An 18,551-nucleotide genomic window follows, 5' to 3' on the forward strand; every position below is an offset into this window, starting at 1 on the left:
GCCAATGTTAGAACGCAGATAAAATCATGCTAGAGCTCCTAACTCTCAAAGAGCAGGCAGAAAGAACTATCTAGATGCGGCCTGCACAGTACACCCAGCAAGCAGCCTGGTAAGGCTGCTCCCCCATCAAGGGGAGGTGATCAAAGAAGGCAGCCACTGACTTCATGTCAGAAACAGCCCTTGTTCCCATTACTTGGAGACTGAGCTGCCATGGGCTACATCTGTGCAGGGGTTTGGTTATCTCCATGCATGGTCCTTGCTTGGAGTATCAGTCTCAGAAAAGATCACTGTGCCCAGAGTTTTTGGTTCTGTTGCTTTCCTGTCCCCTCCAGGTCTTTCTATCTCCCCCTTCTTTCCTAAGATTCCCTGCACTCTGTCCAAAGTTTGGCTATGAGTCTCAGCATCTGCTTTGATACCTTGCTCGGAAGAGTCTTTCAAAGTCCCTCTGTGGTAGGCTCCTGTCATGTTTCGTTTTCTCCCTTTTCCGATGTCCATCCCCTTTGCCTTTCTGAATGAGGATTGAGCATCTTACCCAGGGTCCTCCTTCTTGATTAGTTTCTTTAGGTGTACAGATTTTAGTATGTTTATCCTATATTATATGTCTAATATCCACTTATAAGTGAGTATATACCATGTGTGTCTTTCTGCTTCTGGGATAACTCATTCAGGATGATCTTTTCTAGTTCCCACCATTTGCCTGCAAAGTTCATGATTTCCTTGTTTTTAATTTCTGAGTAGTATTTCATTGTGTAAATGTACCACAATTTCTGTATCCATTCCTCAGTTGGGAACCCTAGGAAAAAATCTTGAAAATGGGCATGTATAATATTAAAGGGGAGCATTTGTTTAAATGTTTTAGTATTTTCAAAATATCTTTGTTGCAAACTGATAGGTTCATTTCAAACACATGGCCTGCTTCTCAGAAAAAAACAACTAAACCAGTTTTTTAAGGGTAAATATAATTGCAATTGGCTGGGCCAATTGTTATGCTAGTAGTCTCTTTAAAAAAAAAAAAAAAAAAAGCATTGAAACCCAAAGCAAATAAAAATAGGAGAAAATGCCTAAAATGATTTAATTGTATGCATTCACTTTTCAATATTTTGAACAGGAAACTCATAGAACAGAACATAAAAAGAGACTTAAGACTGACTTAAAGTTTTCCATGAGCCAAGGGAATTCTTCCATTGCCCACGTGAAGCGGGCAGTCCATTTGGATGCAGAGGATCTACCCAGGAAATGCAGCGTGCTGGGGCCAGACATTGGGAACAAGAGCTGGGCTTCAGACGCAGGCAGCCCTGCTGTTAACCTTGAACTTGCCATTTCCTGGTAGTTTGACTTTCTGCCAGCGTCTATCCCCTCTCAAGCCCAGGGTCCTTCTCTGTAAGCTGGAGCAAGTAAAATTGTGATAAACTCTAGAGTAAAGGAATACTGTATCTCAAGTATCCCGTGCAGTACTGCCCAATCCCAGGATAACCAAACCACCTGCAGCATTTAGATTTTTCTCTCTCCTTCCTCCCTTCCTCCCTCTCTCCCTCCCTTTCTCCCCTCTTTCTTTCCTTCCTTTTTCCTCTCTCTATTCTTAATAGTTTTTTTTAAACCAAGTCTCGACTTTTATTACTTAAAAAAGCTGCATATTTATTTTGCTTTCTGACTCTGTGCTTGTGCCTTCAACGCTTTCACAACGATTTTCTGCTCCTCAATAAGGAAAGCCCGCTTGATCCTGTCCTGTGATCCTGTACACACTTGGCACACATGGAACCACCATAGGCCCTGCTGACGTGCTTCTTTGTCTTAGACAATCTCATAAGGACGTGAGGCCTCACAGCGCGAACCCCTCGAAGTCTGGCCACACACCGCATGCAGATTTGGGTGCTTTCCCAACCTTCTTGGTTTACAGTAGGTAAACAATCCTTTTGTCTTTTGTTAGAGGCTTTATTGTAGGAGAGCCTACAACAGTATGTCAAACCCTGGACTATTTTGAATGCCTCTAAGCACTGTTCCCCAGAAGAGGAAAAGGAAGGGGCAGGCGAGTTCAAGAGTCGAATCTTGTTAATATTTTTTTTTTAAGTGTTTCATTCTGTAGCCCAGTTTTGTAGCAGTTCTCTTGCTTTGGCCTCTCTTCCAAGTATTAGGATTATAGATTACAAATATGAGTCAGCATTCCCAGATAAAGTGTTCTAGTAACTATGTTAAAAAGTAATAGAAAAAAAAAGATAGATGAGTATAATTTTAACATTCTAGTTTTTTCTTAACTCTATATATCTCATAATTTTTTTTCTTTATTAATTACACTTTATTCATTTTGAATCCCCCTTGTGGTTCCCTCCCTCCTCCCATCTCAATCCCTCCCTTCCTCCACTCTCTGCATGCAAGCCCCTCCCCAAGTCCACTGATAGGGGAGGTCTTCTTTTCTTCCTTCTGATCCTAGTCAATTAGGTCTCATCAGGGGTGGCTGCGTTGTCTTCTTCTGTGGCCTGGTAATGCTGCTTCCCCCTCAAGGGGAGGTAATTAAAGAACAGGCCAATCAGTTCATATCAGAGACAATCCCTGTTCCTATTACAATGGAACCCACTTGGATACTGAACTACCATGGGCTACATCTGTGCAGGGGTCTTAGGTTATCTCCATATATAGTCCTTGGTTGGAATATCAGTCATAATTTTAATATGCAATCGCTTCAGAAATTACTAACAAGACTTAATATTCTGTTGGCAAGCTATCTTCAAAATCTAGTATGTATCTTACACCAACATCAATTTGGACACTAACTTTTAGTGATTAAACTGAGAAGTGTCTCTACGGGAACAATAAGGTTGGCTTTAATAGAAAAATGTTTTCCACTGCTTTGGTTCTTAAATGAAAATTGAGTGAAATTTCAGATCCAGTTCTTCAGTCTCTTTTGCCACCTTCCAAGTGTTGACTACCTCCATGAGGCTTGTAGCTGCAATGTTGGACCCAGCAGATCTAGCATGATACCTAGCCTGTGCCTACCTCCAGTGAATGCTGGTATAAAGTTCTCTCTGTTCTGGCTCCATCCCCAAGAAGGTTCGTGACCTTGACAAGCTATTATCCTCTTTAGATTCCACTTTTCTCATCTGAGAGCCTTTCTCCTCTATTTTTAATTTTTAACCTTCACACATCCTTCAGTCCAGCCTCCTTCCTCAGTTTCCAGAAAGAAAAAGATACCCTCTGCTTGTCCTTACACCAACAAATCTTCTGTGAAGCATCAGTGTCATGAAGACTTCCAACTAGGTATCTGCCCGGTAAACCTCAGTGTTGCAGGCCCTGTCCCCAAAACTGCCAGATGAAGAACATAATGTATAAGTGGCTGTGTTTGAGCTATCGAGCAAAAGCTGTGGGAACATACTGGACTCATCACAGCATTATTAAAACCGTTGCTTTCATTTAGCAAAACTGAAGTCTAGAGAACTGAAATGGACCTATGCTGGAGGTTTCACTTGGGCATGGCCTGAATCCCTGAGCAGCGCTGCTAGCACTCACCCATCCATGCCGCCTGAATCAAGGCTTTATTTATTAGAAAAGTCAGCTGAGGGCAACGTGCTCTCATGTGCTCACCTGGCCGCCTCTGAGAACTGCAAAGGCTCTGGCTGAGGTTTGCCGGGCAGATACCCACCTGCAAGTTGAAAGCCTGTACAAAGCCGTTCCAGAGGAGGCAAAGCGGCCAGAGTCCCCGCCGGCTTCCTTGGCAATGTCTCTTTCAACCCACCTAGTCTAAATGTTGCCCCCGGTCCTCAAAATAACTCATTTCCACCTCGGTTGCTGAGACCTCAAATTCTCCTTATTGCCTTCAACTCTGAGAATCCGACCCCACATCGGTCCCGTTTGCTAATGGTGGCCACAGACCTTTCTTTCCAGATTCCACCTAATAAGTAAAGCACTAGAGGACAAAAACGTAGCTATAAATTTCGCTAAGCCCTGAAGCTATTTGGGGTTTCTCAAAACGCCAGAGCGTTTCTTTCTGGCCCACATAGAAGCTCTTCTGCAGCGAGGTGGGACGGCATCTCAAAAGAAAGCATTTGATGAGCTAGCTGGTAAAAACACAGAAATGATTAAAACAGAGGCAAAGAATCCACATATTGCTATTACCTTAATGATTAAAACATGCAGCTCATTAATTTAATCTGACAGTGGACCCTTTTGTGGGCAGACAATTCATATGTAAAGTCTTACTGCCGCTGAAAGAGGCTTGGGACTTGGCCCATGCCAAGCCTGGCTCCTCTGTTTCTTTTATTAGCAAGAAGCCACCGGTACAATCCAGAATGATTAAAGCAATAGAGATTGAATTGCAGACAAAGAACTTCAGACTGGATCAGGGAGGGAAAGCAAAACCTCAGACAAGTCCAGAGCTCAAGGGACTCACGATCGAAAAATATTAAAGTTGCCGTTTTTTTAAAGCTGGAAAATTCAACATTCTAGTTTACAGGAAGAAAAAAAAAACCAAAAACAAACAAACAAAAAAAAAACCTGACATCATCTATTAACGCACTGATGCTGTATCTCTGAATGGCATTCCTCCAGAGTCTCTAAAAGAGAGCCCTCATCATCACTGAATCTCTGAGGTGTAAAGGATCCTGGGTCCCCAGTCCTTCCAGGCCATAGTTCTTCTTCTTCATGATAGAAGAAAAAAAACTCTAAAACACTTAGTCACGAAACAGCAGAGGAGCAAAATGACCACATCACAAAAGTTACAGAATAATTGTAGAAAACCATCTGGTTCATTTTCTCCATATATCTGACCTGCCACAGGGAATTTTCTCGATATGACTGTGCTTTTGCACAAAACAAAACCAAATAATCCAAACCTCCTTTCCCCTTAAGAAGAAGCAAAGAAAATATTTTCTGTGGCCAATAAGCTTTGTCTACTTTTAAACATCCATCTCAAACTGTCCCCCAGACTTCAGTATTGTTTATTCTCTTACGTTGGAACTAATAGTTTAATGGGCACCGTACATTAGGTAACATGACATCGGGAGATTTAGGCTCCCTCTGTCAGGCAGCTCCATCACAACCCACCCATCTACATAGAATGTCCTTGATCTAACTTTTTTTTTTAATTTTTTTATGAATTACACTTTATTCACTTCTTGATCTAACTCTTGATAGAGAAAACCCACTGACTATATTGAAAGAAAACAACTTTTTTTAAAATAATTTTATTTTTCTCATTAGTTACATTTTGTAAATTCTGTATCCTACCTGTATCCCTCATTCCCTCCCCAATCCCACCCTCCCTCCCTCCCTCATCTCCTCCCTGCCCCTTTCCAAGTCCACTGATAGGGGAGATATGACTCCCTTTTATCAGTATTTTCAGGACTGGCTGCAAAGTCCTCCTCTGTGGCCTAACAGTACTGCACCTCCCTTGGGAGGTGGGGAGGTCAAAGAGCCAGTCATTGAGTTCCTGTTAGAAATAGTCCTTGTTCCCCTTACTATGGGAAACCAATTGATTACTGAGCTATCACGGGTCACATCCGAGGACTCCAAGATGGCGGCAGGCAGAAAACAACTTTTAAATAAGCAAAAACTTTGATTCTGCTGTTCCCCACTTTCATGACCTGTTTTATTCCATGGAAAGGCAACCATAGCGCATGAGATAATGATTAGTCAAAATAACCTTACTTCCAGTAAAGGGTTAGTAAAATGATACTGCGCTTGCCTTACGGGCATGAGGCCTTAGGATCAATCCCCAATCCCACAACAAGCAATTTTATATCCAGGAGTAAAGTGATCAGTGCCCGTGCTGTGTTGATAAATGAGCTTTGTTTCCTCCAAGAAAAAGAACTAATTCAATGCTGACTCCACAGTCATTATGTTGTGGGGCTTTTGTTTTGTTCGTTTTTCTTTTTTTCTTTCTTTCTTTTTTTTTTTTTTTTTTTTTTTTTTGATGTTGTAGGAGGGGCCTGTTTCTGTTCGACGTAACCTCTGGCTTGGGAGATTCTGTGACAGTCTATTGGTGCGTAAGAGTAATGCTTAACACAAACACCTGTCACCATTCATAAGTTTCTCACTGAAACCCCTCCCTGCGACCTGCATTTTAAAGTGTTTTGCAGTGCATTCGCCACACCAGGCTTTACGTTCGGAACTTTTCCTTGGGGGTTAGCAGAAGTAGTTCAGCTGGAGCTGTAATGGTCAGAAGTCCCAAGATCACCTTCCGGCTGCTCTGCCCTGTGGACTTGGCTAAGTAGGTTACCACACACCGTGCAACTTTAGACAAGCCAAGTGAACCACCTCAAAAACATTTGAAGCTGCCCCGTGTTGTAGGCTCAGAACAAATTGCCCTTATTTAAGAAGTAGCCTCCAATGTGTGTTCTAAAAACCTTCGAATTCTGTCACTGAAATTTACTGCAATTTTTTTTTCAACCTGGTGCAGCTTAGGACTATTAGAAAGCACATTTGCTCATACAGTTTCTGTCTTGTTGCTATTCTGTTTTTTACAGAGTAGTCATATCATAAATACTGTGATTTAAAGAGTCTCCGTTAGCTGGGCATAGTGGCACACATCTGTATGTAATTTCAGCACTTGGGAGGCAGAAGAAGAAAGACTGCTCTAAGTCTGAGACCGGCCTGGTCTACACAGTGAGTTGTAGACCAGCCAGGACTAAATAATGAGACTGCCTCTAAATACAAAACTCAAATTAAAAATTAGTGAAAATTTTCTTATAGCATACACATCAACCAAATCAGGATGTAAGACGTTTTATACACACATAAACTACATTAGGACACAAGGTATTTTACACTAAATTGGTGACAGTATTATCAAGACATTCCTAAGATAAACTGTAATTCATTATTTCTATTGAATATTTAAGTCCCTTCAGATAAGCTCAAGGCTTAACTGAAAGATGGGGTCTTAGAGGTTCTTGTATGTTATGACAATAACATAAAATTAAAACAGGTTTTTAAAGTTATGAGCTGGAGAGATGGTTCAGAGGTCAAGAGTACCAGCTGTCAGCTCGGTGGGATGGTGCACGCCTGTAATCTCAGCTTTCAAGGAGGCAGAGGCAGGTGGATCTCTGTGAGTTTGAGGCCAGCCTGGTCTACAAAGCAAGTCCAGGAGAGCCAAGGCTACACACAGAAACCCTGTCTTAAAAAAGAGAGAGAGAAAATCCCAGTTGCCTTCCAGAGGACCTGGGTTCCATTACCAAAACCCGATGGCAGCTCACAATTATCGATAATTCCGTGAAATCTGACCCTGTCTTCTGGACTCCAATGGCACCAGGCACACATCTGATGTATAGACGTACATGTAGGCAAAACACCCACACACACAACATAAAAAATAAATAAATATAAAATCTTAATTTTCATGGTCCTATTATAAACATGGAAAACTGAACATTTTTATATTGTTAAAACAAGTGGCTATTTGAAATGAAATACTTGTTAATTTAAATGTAGACAAACCAGTTGTTGGCCATAACAAATAACACAACGGTCTGTCAGCTTGTTCATTGTGGTGACTTTGTTTGGGTAGTTTTTGTACAGTCTCCTTAGGTACAGGCTGGCTTCGAACTCATGTCTTTCCTGCTTAGGCTTCCCCAAGTCCATCAATTACATCATATACCTCCATACCCAGCCTCACAGCTTTGCTTAGAAAGAGACAGATAGCATCCGGTCTTTAGGTGGGCTATCAGTACAAAGTCTATTGAGTAACATGTAGCTTGCTTTACTGATCTAAATAAGAAGTATTAAGTAACCGTTAATCATCTGTGTGACTCGTGACCATGGTCTGGATCTCACCCTTCAAGCTGTGCGAGTTATTTTTTCATCAATATCTCCAAATCTCTACAGGGGGAGAGCACTGTTCTTCTCTGCTCACCTGGCTGTCGAAAATGGCAGACACTAACTTTAAGTTAACTTTAATCCTGAAAGCTGAAGTGAATTAAATCGAGCATAACCCAATTTTTTTCTTCTTCTTCTTCCTGCCCTGTGTGACCCAAACCAGTTTTCAAAAGAACACCTCGGGAACCAATTTGAAACGGATGCTATGGCTTTTATTTTTTAAAAAGCTATGTATTTTTGAACACTTGAACCCACACAAAACCTCAATAGAACATCTAGCTCCCTCTCTGAACTGATACCTCATTCGCTTGAAGTTCAAGGCAGAAGTCTGATTCCCTGAACCATTGTTAATTATGAAACTTTGCCAACTTTTTTTTTCCAGGACCCCAGACACAGAAGGACAGCCACCCACTGTATTACTAGTTTCTAAAGCAAACCGGAAGCAAGTGAGGAAAAACTCAACAACCACTTGAAGTATGATGTATGTCTCTTTTAAATACCATAACCCTGAGAGCAAACAAATAATGTGAAATACCACAACCCTACAGCAATTAATAGATAGGCAAGGTTGAGTGGAGCTACTGATAGGATTGATGTACTTCCATGTGACCTAGAAAGAGACAAAAGCTAGATCACATGTGTGCTCCATCCAGACACAATCCTGGGAATTAGGAGTTCCTGCTCTCTAATCCTACCCTGACTTCAAGCCTGTTACCAGCATTTCTGATACTCCTGGTGGCTCTTCCCCATTCAAATGAGGGAGACAGTAAGTGGGTGTATTTTACCTCTGGGTTGCAGGGGGCATTCACAAAGTCTGGCTGGGCCATTTCTCGTCTAGAGGGCATTCTTCACACAGACTTCTTGGGAAGATTAGAATATCTTCCTTATTGGTTTAGATAAGGGCTAAAACTAAGTGGAATACTTAAAGTCACTTAATAGAAGATATTTAACAGTAAAAAATAAAAAAAAAATAATAAAAACCCTTTGGAAACTATCGCTTTTTTTAAAAAATGGAAGTTTAACCCATCTGCCAAGTACCTTCTACGTTATCTAGTGATACTTAAAGTTAGTAAATATTATTTGAAGCTAAAACGTCTTACGTAATTTGATTTTTAAACTGGATTCCCTTCCTTTCTTCTTCCTTTCCTCCTTCCTCCACCCCCAATCTTTCTCTTTCTTCTTTTCTTTGCAGTCTTGTTGCATATGATCTCACACTTGTGATGCTCTGGCCTCAGCCTCCCAAGTGCTGGGATTCCAGGTGTGTGCCACGATGCCCAGCTTAGACTGCACTGCCACACACGTGTGTGGTTTTATGTGCGTGTGGGTGGATGGTGATGCTGGAGCAGGTGGTGCCGCGAGTACGAAACTGCTCCACATAGGTAGGTGTTCAGAGGGTTAAGCAGGACTTGGCTTAGTACGGCAGATGTGGAGCAGCTTCCATGTCCAGCTCACCTCCCATATATGCATCTAAGTCTGTCAATAAGTATCTACATAACCAGGCATCATGGTGCATGTCTTTAATCCCAGAACTCTGGAAGCAGAGGCAGGTGGATCACAATGAGTTCGAGGCCAGCCTGGTTTACCAAGCAAGTCCAGGATAGGCAAGGCTACACAGAGAAACCCTGTCTTGAAAAACCAAAATAATAATAATAATAATAATAATACAAAGTATTTACATATTTGAAATGCTTTCCATAAAGCATAGATGTTGGCTCAAAAAATTTTTTAGATAGGACTTTAAACAATAGCTGCCGATTTAATAGCCACTCTGCATGTGCTTCTACTACTCCTGGGCTGAAACACAGAGGGAAGCATTTTTTTAAATGGAAAAGAAACCTTGAAGATGAACAAACAAATTTTGACTATTCATTTTGATTGCCTGCGTCTGAAGACTGGAAAAGACACGATTGAAGGAAAGTCTTGGTTATCTGTGATTAGCATAAGTGAGCCCAACTAATAAATCTCAAAAGGCCATGTTAAAAATGGAGACTTAAAAGATCATGATGTCTAAATGCAAAAGGTCATAGGAATACAAGAAGCTCAAGGTTCATTTGAAAATAAAACAGAAAAGAGTCCATGGTAGACAAGCAAGGGTAAATCTCCTTTGTCAGAGCTGTTAACATACACCTAAGTCTGTGGACTTTGCTTTCATGTCTTTGTGCCCCTCTGAACCTACACAGGAGCCCCCTGCACTTGAATATGAAATAAGCAAGAGGTAAGAAGGGAGCCAGACGACTGAACTGGAGAGAAAAAAAAACAAAACAACAACAACAAACAAGCATAAACAAAACAAACAAGCAAACACAGATGCAACCAATTCTTTAATAACTAATTAATAACCAATTCTTCACATAACTAATAACTGCTAGTTATGAGATTTGGGGTGATTCTTGTATGAAGACAGCATCAGTGCTAAGGAGAGAAAGAACGAAAATAACAGCATGGCATACTTACAGGAAACGCTAAAAATACCACAGAGGAAAACCTACGAGCTAGAAGAAAGTATGCTTCCACAAACACTGTAGCTCCAGGGTAAGAGACAAGCTCTATGCCTGCTCTTGTCTTTGGCCACTAACATTTGAGGGAAGCATCAAAGTGTACAACAGTCTCCAGGGTTAGATCTGGTCCAGGGCCAGTTCCACAGCTTCCCAGCTTTATGAGCCCTGACAAGTGGCACAGCTTCTGTGTGTCTCTGTCTTCTTCTCTGTAAGGTACAAAGGATGTATTGTCATCGCGAGCCTACCTGGTGATGTCCCCACAGGGTTGAGCTGAACTAAAAAAATTCAACATCTAGAGTAGTTCACAATCCACAGTACGAATCACACTTGAGAATCTGCTGTTCTTTTTATTTGATACAACTTGTTAAAGGTCAAACTTGAAAGAATAAGTAGATGCTTTAAAAAAATGTAACAAGGTGTGTTATTAATTGCATTATCAATGTGTTTGTACTTGAAATACATTTTGAGGGAGTGTTGGCTTAATATTGTGGCTATAACATGTTTCCACTAGCGTAGTAGCAGAACCAACACAAACTCATTCCTTTACAGAGGGGGGAGGTCCAAAGCCCTAAATGGGTCTCACAAGGACTAAACTCAAGGCTTCGGCAAAACAGTTCCCTTCCTTGAGCTATAATATAGATTTTCCTACTTCTTCTAGCTTCTAGACCAGGGGTTCTCAACCTTCCTAATGCTGGGACCTGATATACAGTTTCTCATGTTGTAGTGACTCCCAGCCATAAAAGTATGCTTATTGCCACCTCATAGCCATAATTCTGCTACTGCTATGAAACATGATGTAAGTATCTGTGTTTTCCAAGGGTCTTCGGCATCCCCTGTAAAAGGGTCAGTGGACCCCAAAGGGCTCACAACATCCTGTGAGCCCACACTCCTTGCCTGGTGGCACCCTTTCTTTGTCAAAGCTGCAAAGGGGTCACTCACCCTGTGTAACTTGAACTCCAAGGGATCTGAGGCCTCTGCAGGCAACTGTATGCACATGCCACCCCCCACAGATGCACATGCTTACATGTAATGAAAATTACAAATAAACCTTTAAAAAAAATAGTTTCAGTTCTTAAACCAAAGACCCTGCAGAAAGGCATTTCTTCATTTTTAAAATTCATTTTTAGGGAGGAAAAAATATCCATCTTAAGGATCAGAACTATTTACAATGTCAGAGGTAGTCTGATAATAGAAGAGCATCTTAAACTAATAAATAAATGCTGCAAGTCCAAGCTTGGTGAGTGACACCAAGTGTGAGGTCAAGGGCAAGTCACTGGGTTTCCCTGGACTTCCTTTTCTTAGTGTGGATTTACTGGGGCTTGGGAGGAGAATGAGGCCTAACCAAGAGTGGTCATGGAGAGCAGGCAGGCCAGGAAGGAATCTAAAGCATGAGAAAGTTGAAATTCATGTAGTGTCCATTTTTTCAGAGTCAGGTAGACCAATCATTTGACTTCTTTCAACCTGTCTAGGAATGCCAGCAGCTCAGATGGTCCACAGAAAAGGAAGCTGGCAAAATGTGACACCAAGGGGAAATAAATGCATGTCTATTGTGTTTTTTCAAAATGTCCTAACAAACTTGTCTTTGCTTTGAAGTCTTTATTAGTGAATGATGATAGCGTTAGATAGTTAGTTCGCCTACGCTTGTCGCTGCTGAGGTGCCAGAAATGAACCAGGTTCCCACTCTTCCACTACCAAAGTCTGTGCCCTAACTACTCACTTCAAGACGAGTAATTTAGTGTTGTAGCTACTTTTCTATTCCTGGGATAAAACCCCACGACAAAGCCTGCCTCCTTGGTGGAGCTCCTTCAACAAGGCCACGCCCCCTTATCTTTCCCAAACAGTTCCACCAACTGAGGACTAATGATTCCAAACACATGGGAGGCCATTCTTATTCCAACCAGTACGTTTGGTTGCACAGAGCATAGAGTGGAAGAGAGGAAGGCATCACCTCTACTGACAGAAACAGCTCAAGCCTGCTTGGGTGACAGACATCACCCACAAACCGTTGCTTGTGAAAAGGGCTATCTGCATTCATGCTTCGCCTGAGAACCCCAAGTGACAGCCTTGACTTTCAAATGAGAGCAGCGGATCTCACTGGTTTTCCAGTGCAGGATGCAAAAAGCCTTTCCAGACATCCATAGCCTGTACTATGCTACGGCCTTCATGAGTTTGTTATCTCCACAACCTTGGAAAACAGGTCTGAGCATGCCCTTGCTCTCCCAGGCAGAAACGGCCACCAGAATTCTGCTGCTCTTGTTGCAGACATCGCTGGGACTGGTCAAGCCAGTTTGAGGCCCCTCTCTTCTCTGAAATCCCTTTGGCTGTCTGTGACAGCAGGTGTGATCTCACAGCAGAATCCCCTACGGATTCTTTGGGCTTATCGTATCCATTGTGCTTTGAAACAACTTTATTTATTCATTTCAATTTATTCACTTTGTATCCCAGCTGAAGCACCCTCCGTCAGTCCCTCCCTCTTCTTTCCCTATGGCTCTCTCCTAGTCCACTGATAGGAGGTCCTCCTCCCCTTCCATCTGACCCTAGCCTATCAGGGATCATCAGGACTGGCTACATCCTCTTCCTCTGTGGCCTGGCAAGCCTGCACCCCTCCCCAGGGGGAGGTGATCAAAGAACAGGCAACTGAGTTTCCCTTTCTAGGGAACCTACTTGGACACTGAACTGCCCATGGGCTACATCTGAGCAGGGGATCTGGGTCCTCTCCATGCATGGTCCTTGATTGGAGCATTGGTCCCTACAGGCTCCCCTGGGCCCAGATTTTTTGGCTATGTTGGTTTCTTTGTGGAGCTCCTGTCCCCTCCAACAGGGCAGGAACCTACCACAGAGGGCCTCTGAAAGAATCTACCCAGCAGGATATCAAAGCAGGTGCTGAGACTCATAGCCAAACCTAGGGCAGAGTGCAGGGAATCTTATGGAAACAACATTTTTGCACAATAAAAGCTTCTGGGTAGAAGTTTCTTGACTCTGCTAAAATCATAGGCAGACAAGAACAAGGAAACAAACTCTTAGATGAAGAGACAGTGTGTCCAATAGATGGAAAGGCACACAAGTGACATGCCTTTATTGTTGAAGCTGTTATTGTTGAAAAGGTTAAAGACAGAAACCAAGAAAGGATGGCACAAGGTGGGTCTGCATTCACACACAAAGTAAATCCTTTCCTTTGTCATCCCTTTATCAGAGAGGTTCATTGACCAAAAATCTGTGTATTAAGAAAAGAAAAAAAAAATGGATTCTTTAAAGTTAGTCTTAGGAAAAGCAATCACTTATGTTATTTAGCGTCTTTTCCTGAGGTGGACGTGTGTGGCTGTGATTCAGACACAGATTGGCAGGGCCATTGGTGGGCCCCTGCCCAAATGATTGAACTGTGACACGGCTTTCAGAAGGAGAAAGTCTGTTTTTGTCTATCTGTATACAGCTACCAGTCAAAGCTTTTCTTATCTCCTCCTTGCATTTGCTGAATGTTGTTGGACATCTTGTTCTCCTATGTTATTTTTTTTTACTTAATGTTGAAAAAACAGTGATTAGTCAGAATGCTTGAATAATAGCAAGAATAAAAAATAAAAATATTAATCATTAAGATTTGCTTAACAAATGAGCTGGGGAGATAGCGCTGATGGCAAATTACTTTGAGTTTGAGCCCCATATTAAAAAGAAAGAAGAGGAGGAGGGAAAGAGAAGGGAAGGAAGGAAAGGAGGAAGGGAGGAAAAAGGAAGGCATAGTGACACACTTCTGAACCCAGCGCTGGCAGGCAGAGGCAGGAGGATGCCTGGGGCTTAGCCACCAAGCCTAGCACTCTTGTCAAGCACTGCTCTGTAAGAGACTTTGTCTCAAAATAAGATTGATGGTACCTGAGTAAGAACGACCACATTAAAGATTTACTGAACAAGAAAGTGTTTTTTATTAAAACATCATTTAAAAATATTAGTTGACTTTGGTTTATTTTCTCATAAAAGCAAATGTAACGCAAGGACTCTAATTCAGTCTTTTTCCTAAAGTGTGTTACTACCGTATGAAAGGCTGTTTAGGGTACTGGCATCCTGATTTGAACAGGCTTGAGCATCACACAGCTACAGGCTGAAGACGGGGATGATGCGCATGTGCTAAGTAAGCTTGCTTCATCGCCACAGCGAGCGCTGGAGCGTGCATCTTGCTAAATGACTAATACTTTATCCTTGCTTTAAGAATTTTCTCCTTTTCCTGAAAGCCAAGTACAGAAGCATGTTCCAGTTAGTTCTTGGCTTCATTTAATTGAGTTCCACTTAAGTGAGCTTTAAGATGAGTTTTAATGAACTGTGAGGCTCATCCGTAACAAAGTCACCACGAGGCCAGAAGAAACCCAGGGAGCCGAACTCCTTAAAACTTGCTCTCCACATGCGCCGGCTGCCTGTTTCCAGGGCACCTAATTCCAAGCACGTCCTTTTATGTCTAAGAACTCCTGCTCTGATTGTTGTCTGAGCTTTGGTGACACCCTGGTGGTTTCTTTCTGTTGCTCGGAATTTATCAAAAGAAGTTGCAGTTCTCTGATGGGTTCAGTGTCTTCTGCCCACCTAGGAGCGGAGCCTCCCTCTCTGAACAGCCCTTGTGATCCTCAGGCCTCAGCCAGAGTTTCTGGGTTTGGCTTTAGAGAAAGACTTTGTTTTGTTTCACTGGAAATCAGGTGCACGGTTGTTTTCTTCTTCTTTTCTGAAAAGCCAGCAAAAAATAGCTCAGTACATAAGGAAAAGCAAATTTAGGGAATTATCCATTTGCTTGTCAATAATAGCTTCATGCAGAAGAGGCAGCCAGTTCCCCACAACATGAGATGCTCCTTCAATAAAAGCAATAGACAGAAAAGGTCTCAGAATTGTCTTTGTCTGCCTCAAAAGGCTCCCCCTCCTTACTCCCGAGCTTTTGAGAAAGAGTGTTTGTTCTCTTGCAATCTGAAATGCATGGGCTTAATTGGAATAAGATGTACTCCTTAAATGATGAAAATAAAAAGTGATCAAAATAGATTTTTGTTATCCTGTGGGCATTGGGAGCTTAAATGCAAACTGCGTGGCTCTAGTGTGGGGAATTAATTATTGGTAATTGAAGTTGTAAGCTTAATTCCCTGCTCACTTCAATGAAAAAGAACCCTTCTATTTAATATTGAAATAAGGACTGCTAACCCAGGATCAGGACAGCACATATATTCTTCTATTGAGCAACAACAATTGTTAAAACAAAACAAAAAAAAAACCTTTATCTTTTAAACACTGAATTGTAATTAGATAAAAGCAAAGACATTAGGGAGAAGGGATAAACACATTAGCAAACACCACAATAGATGGTGCTGGCTACTCTTAATAGGTCCTGTTCTAATTTGCCAGTTAGAAAACCCATTTTGTAGATTTAATAGAGATTTAAGCCATTAAGAAGGTATATGTACTTTTTGAAAACAGCATTGAGATATTTCCATTGAAATGTGCTGTCATTATTACAGCAGAATGACCTACTGGGCAAATAAATAATCAGTCCTCCCCATTTCAGCCAAGTGTTTCTGCTGTTGGGCATTTTCTTCTCTCTGAGATGTGAATTGCTTCTGGCCCAGTGCACCCACTCCCCAGGCTCTGGCCTCCAAGAAATGCCCCTATGTATTCGCATGTATGGCAACTTAAGTCTGAGGTGTTTTCCTTAGTTACTATATTCTATGCCTGCTCAGATAGTGAGCAGAAGCTGAGATGGACACACCTGTCCACATTCTTACCATAGCGAGTCATGTCTTGCGGTTGGCCTGTCTGCCAGAGCACAACTCCAAGACAGCAGACAGTACATGTCTGGCTCCTGGGTAGGCTGGTAGATTCGCTACTTGTCTTATGGTTGTGGCCAAATGCATGGCAAAAGCAGCTCGAGGAAAGAGGGCTTCATTCTTGCTCGTAGTTTGAGGGTACCATCTGTCGTGGCAGGAGGGTTGGGGCCGAGGGAGCTTGTGGGGTGCATCACTTTGTGACCACAGTCGGGGAGCAGAGAGCGGTGATTGTCTGATCTCTGCCATGTGGGACACCAGCCCACAGGATGCTGACACAAATGGTTTGGCTGGGTTCTCCCCATGCCAGTTATCTAGACACTCTCTCACAGGCATGCCCAGAGACTTGTCTCTTTAGTGACTCTAGATCCTGCTAACTTGACAGTCACTAATAACCATCACACTTGGCATGCAAAACTATTGCGAGAGCCAGGTATGGTAGCTCCCACTTACTACCCGAGCACTCAGGAGTCTGAGGCAAGAGGGTTTCCATGATTTCAAGGCCAGCCTGGACTACAGAGTGGGTTTTAGGCCAGGCTGGACTACAGAGTGGTACTCTATCTTAAACAAATAAACAAGGAATGCCAAAAAAAGTAAAGTTTTTATCTTCCTGACAATTTCCCAGGTGTACAGAATGCACTGCAGTCATATTGCCCCTCACTGTCTTCCCCTCCCACTTCTGTTAGCCCCCTCTTCCCAACCAGTCTCTCCCTAGTTCTACATCTTATTTCCATGCACATAGCCACCTTCTGTGCATTCACAACTGTAATGGCTATGTCACATATGTCATGTCATGTCTAGACGACAGCATTTCCATAACACTCCTCCCTAATCTCTGGCTCTTAACAGTTTTTCTGCCTCGTCTTCTGGGATGTTCCCTGGTGTTTGTGTGGGGTGTGGCGGGGGTGGTGGTTGTCTTGTGTAGGACCAGGTCCCTAACAGTCACCACGTGTTCTGGGCACTTTTGGCAGTGGTGTGTCTCTGCATTAACGTTACCACTGAGAAGGTGGCGGCTGAGTGCAGAGCTTGTCTATGGGTATAAACAAATTCTTAGAAGGTAATTTGACTGTCTGTCCACTTAGCAAAACATCATATTAGAGCCCCCTCCAGGGCCTGCAAGTTCCCCAATGATAGGCTTTCAAGAAGGTTTACAGTACCTCCCATAGAGTGCACTTCAAATCCAGTCAGGAAGTGGTTGGTAATTCCCCAGAGACACCTCTAGGCAGCAGGGGGGCATTAATACTGTAGTATGCAGTGTCCACAGCCAGCTGAGACCATTGGTGGCCCCTCCCCGTCCCCACCAGCACAGCATCTTGCAGAACTATGGGCACTAGGTAGCAAGTGTGAAGCTTGCGGGTCAGTTCCAGCTTTGTCTTTGTGCCCTGCATCCAAAATGTGTGACATCTTCAGCAATAATGCCTTACCGTCTAGTTCCAGTGGGCAACCAAGAGGGAGGGCAAAATCCTGTATTGTCTGGACCTTCCCTGGGCCATAGCTTGGAGGGAAGCATGCCACTCCTGGTCCTGGGACTTTTTTTTTTTTATTTAAAAACCTACGGCTAGGACTGGAAAGATGGCTCAGTGCTTCAGAGCCCTTTTCACTCTTACAAGAGGACCTGGATTCAGTTTCCAGCACCCACATGGTAGTTTACGACTATCTATAACCCCAGCTCCAGGGAACCCAACACATTCTTCTCATTTCCATGGGCATCAGGCTGGCATGTAGCACATACACATATGAGAAGGCAAAGACACTGAAACACATAAAATAAAAATTAAATAAATGAAAAAAAAAAAAAAAAACTATGGCTTTTGGAGAGCATTTATCCAGCAATGCAGAATTCCTTCATTTAATCTCTTTTTAAAACTTAAATTTTCTGGTTATCTTACAAGGTAATAGGGTTTTATGAGGCTTTTTATATGTCATTAGTTTTGGTTAACGTTCTGCCAAACAAACCTTTCCCACCTTCCCTACCCATCCCCATTTAAACCTTTCCACACCAAGTATCGCCACCATTTTCATATCACACGTGTTTTACCAACTCCCTCAAGCCCTCTTTTCTCCCGTAATCCTATGTACCTTCGGTGAAAAAAAAAAAAATGTTTAAATCAAAGAGTGTATGGCGAGTGAAAACAAATGTTATTATGATGTTAAAGATTTTGTAGGGTACCGGGATTCTGATTTGGACATGTTTGGGCATCACACAGCTACAGACTGAAGGCTGAGGTGAGCAGACATCGACCTTTAGAGCTTCATCACTGCAAAACGCTTTGAAGCTTACCAATTAATTATGAAGTTCATTTGGTAGCCAAGTTAACATTTCAGGCAAGAAGCCTAATTCCTCTCTTGAAAAAGCTCTCACTTTATACCTGAGAAGTATCCACAACTCTTAAAAATCTGTGTTTATGCTGGGCGTGGTGGCACGCGCCTTTAATCCTAGCTCTTGGTAGGCTGAGGCAGGCAGAGCTCT

At 42.5% G+C, this 18,551-nt stretch overlaps 1 pseudogene; it reads right to left on the reverse strand.

Moving 5' to 3' along the window:
- Positions 1-1,598: 1,598 nt before the first annotated feature.
- Positions 1,599-8,630, reverse strand: LOC110553432 (large ribosomal subunit protein eL34-like; annotated as a pseudogene).
- Between the last annotated feature and the right edge of the window lie 9,921 nt (positions 8,631-18,551).

The sequence above is a fragment of the Meriones unguiculatus genome, chromosome 10, assembly GCF_030254825.1.
Source record: "Meriones unguiculatus strain TT.TT164.6M chromosome 10, Bangor_MerUng_6.1, whole genome shotgun sequence".
In the NCBI taxonomy this organism is placed as follows: Eukaryota; Metazoa; Chordata; class Mammalia; order Rodentia; family Muridae; genus Meriones; species Meriones unguiculatus.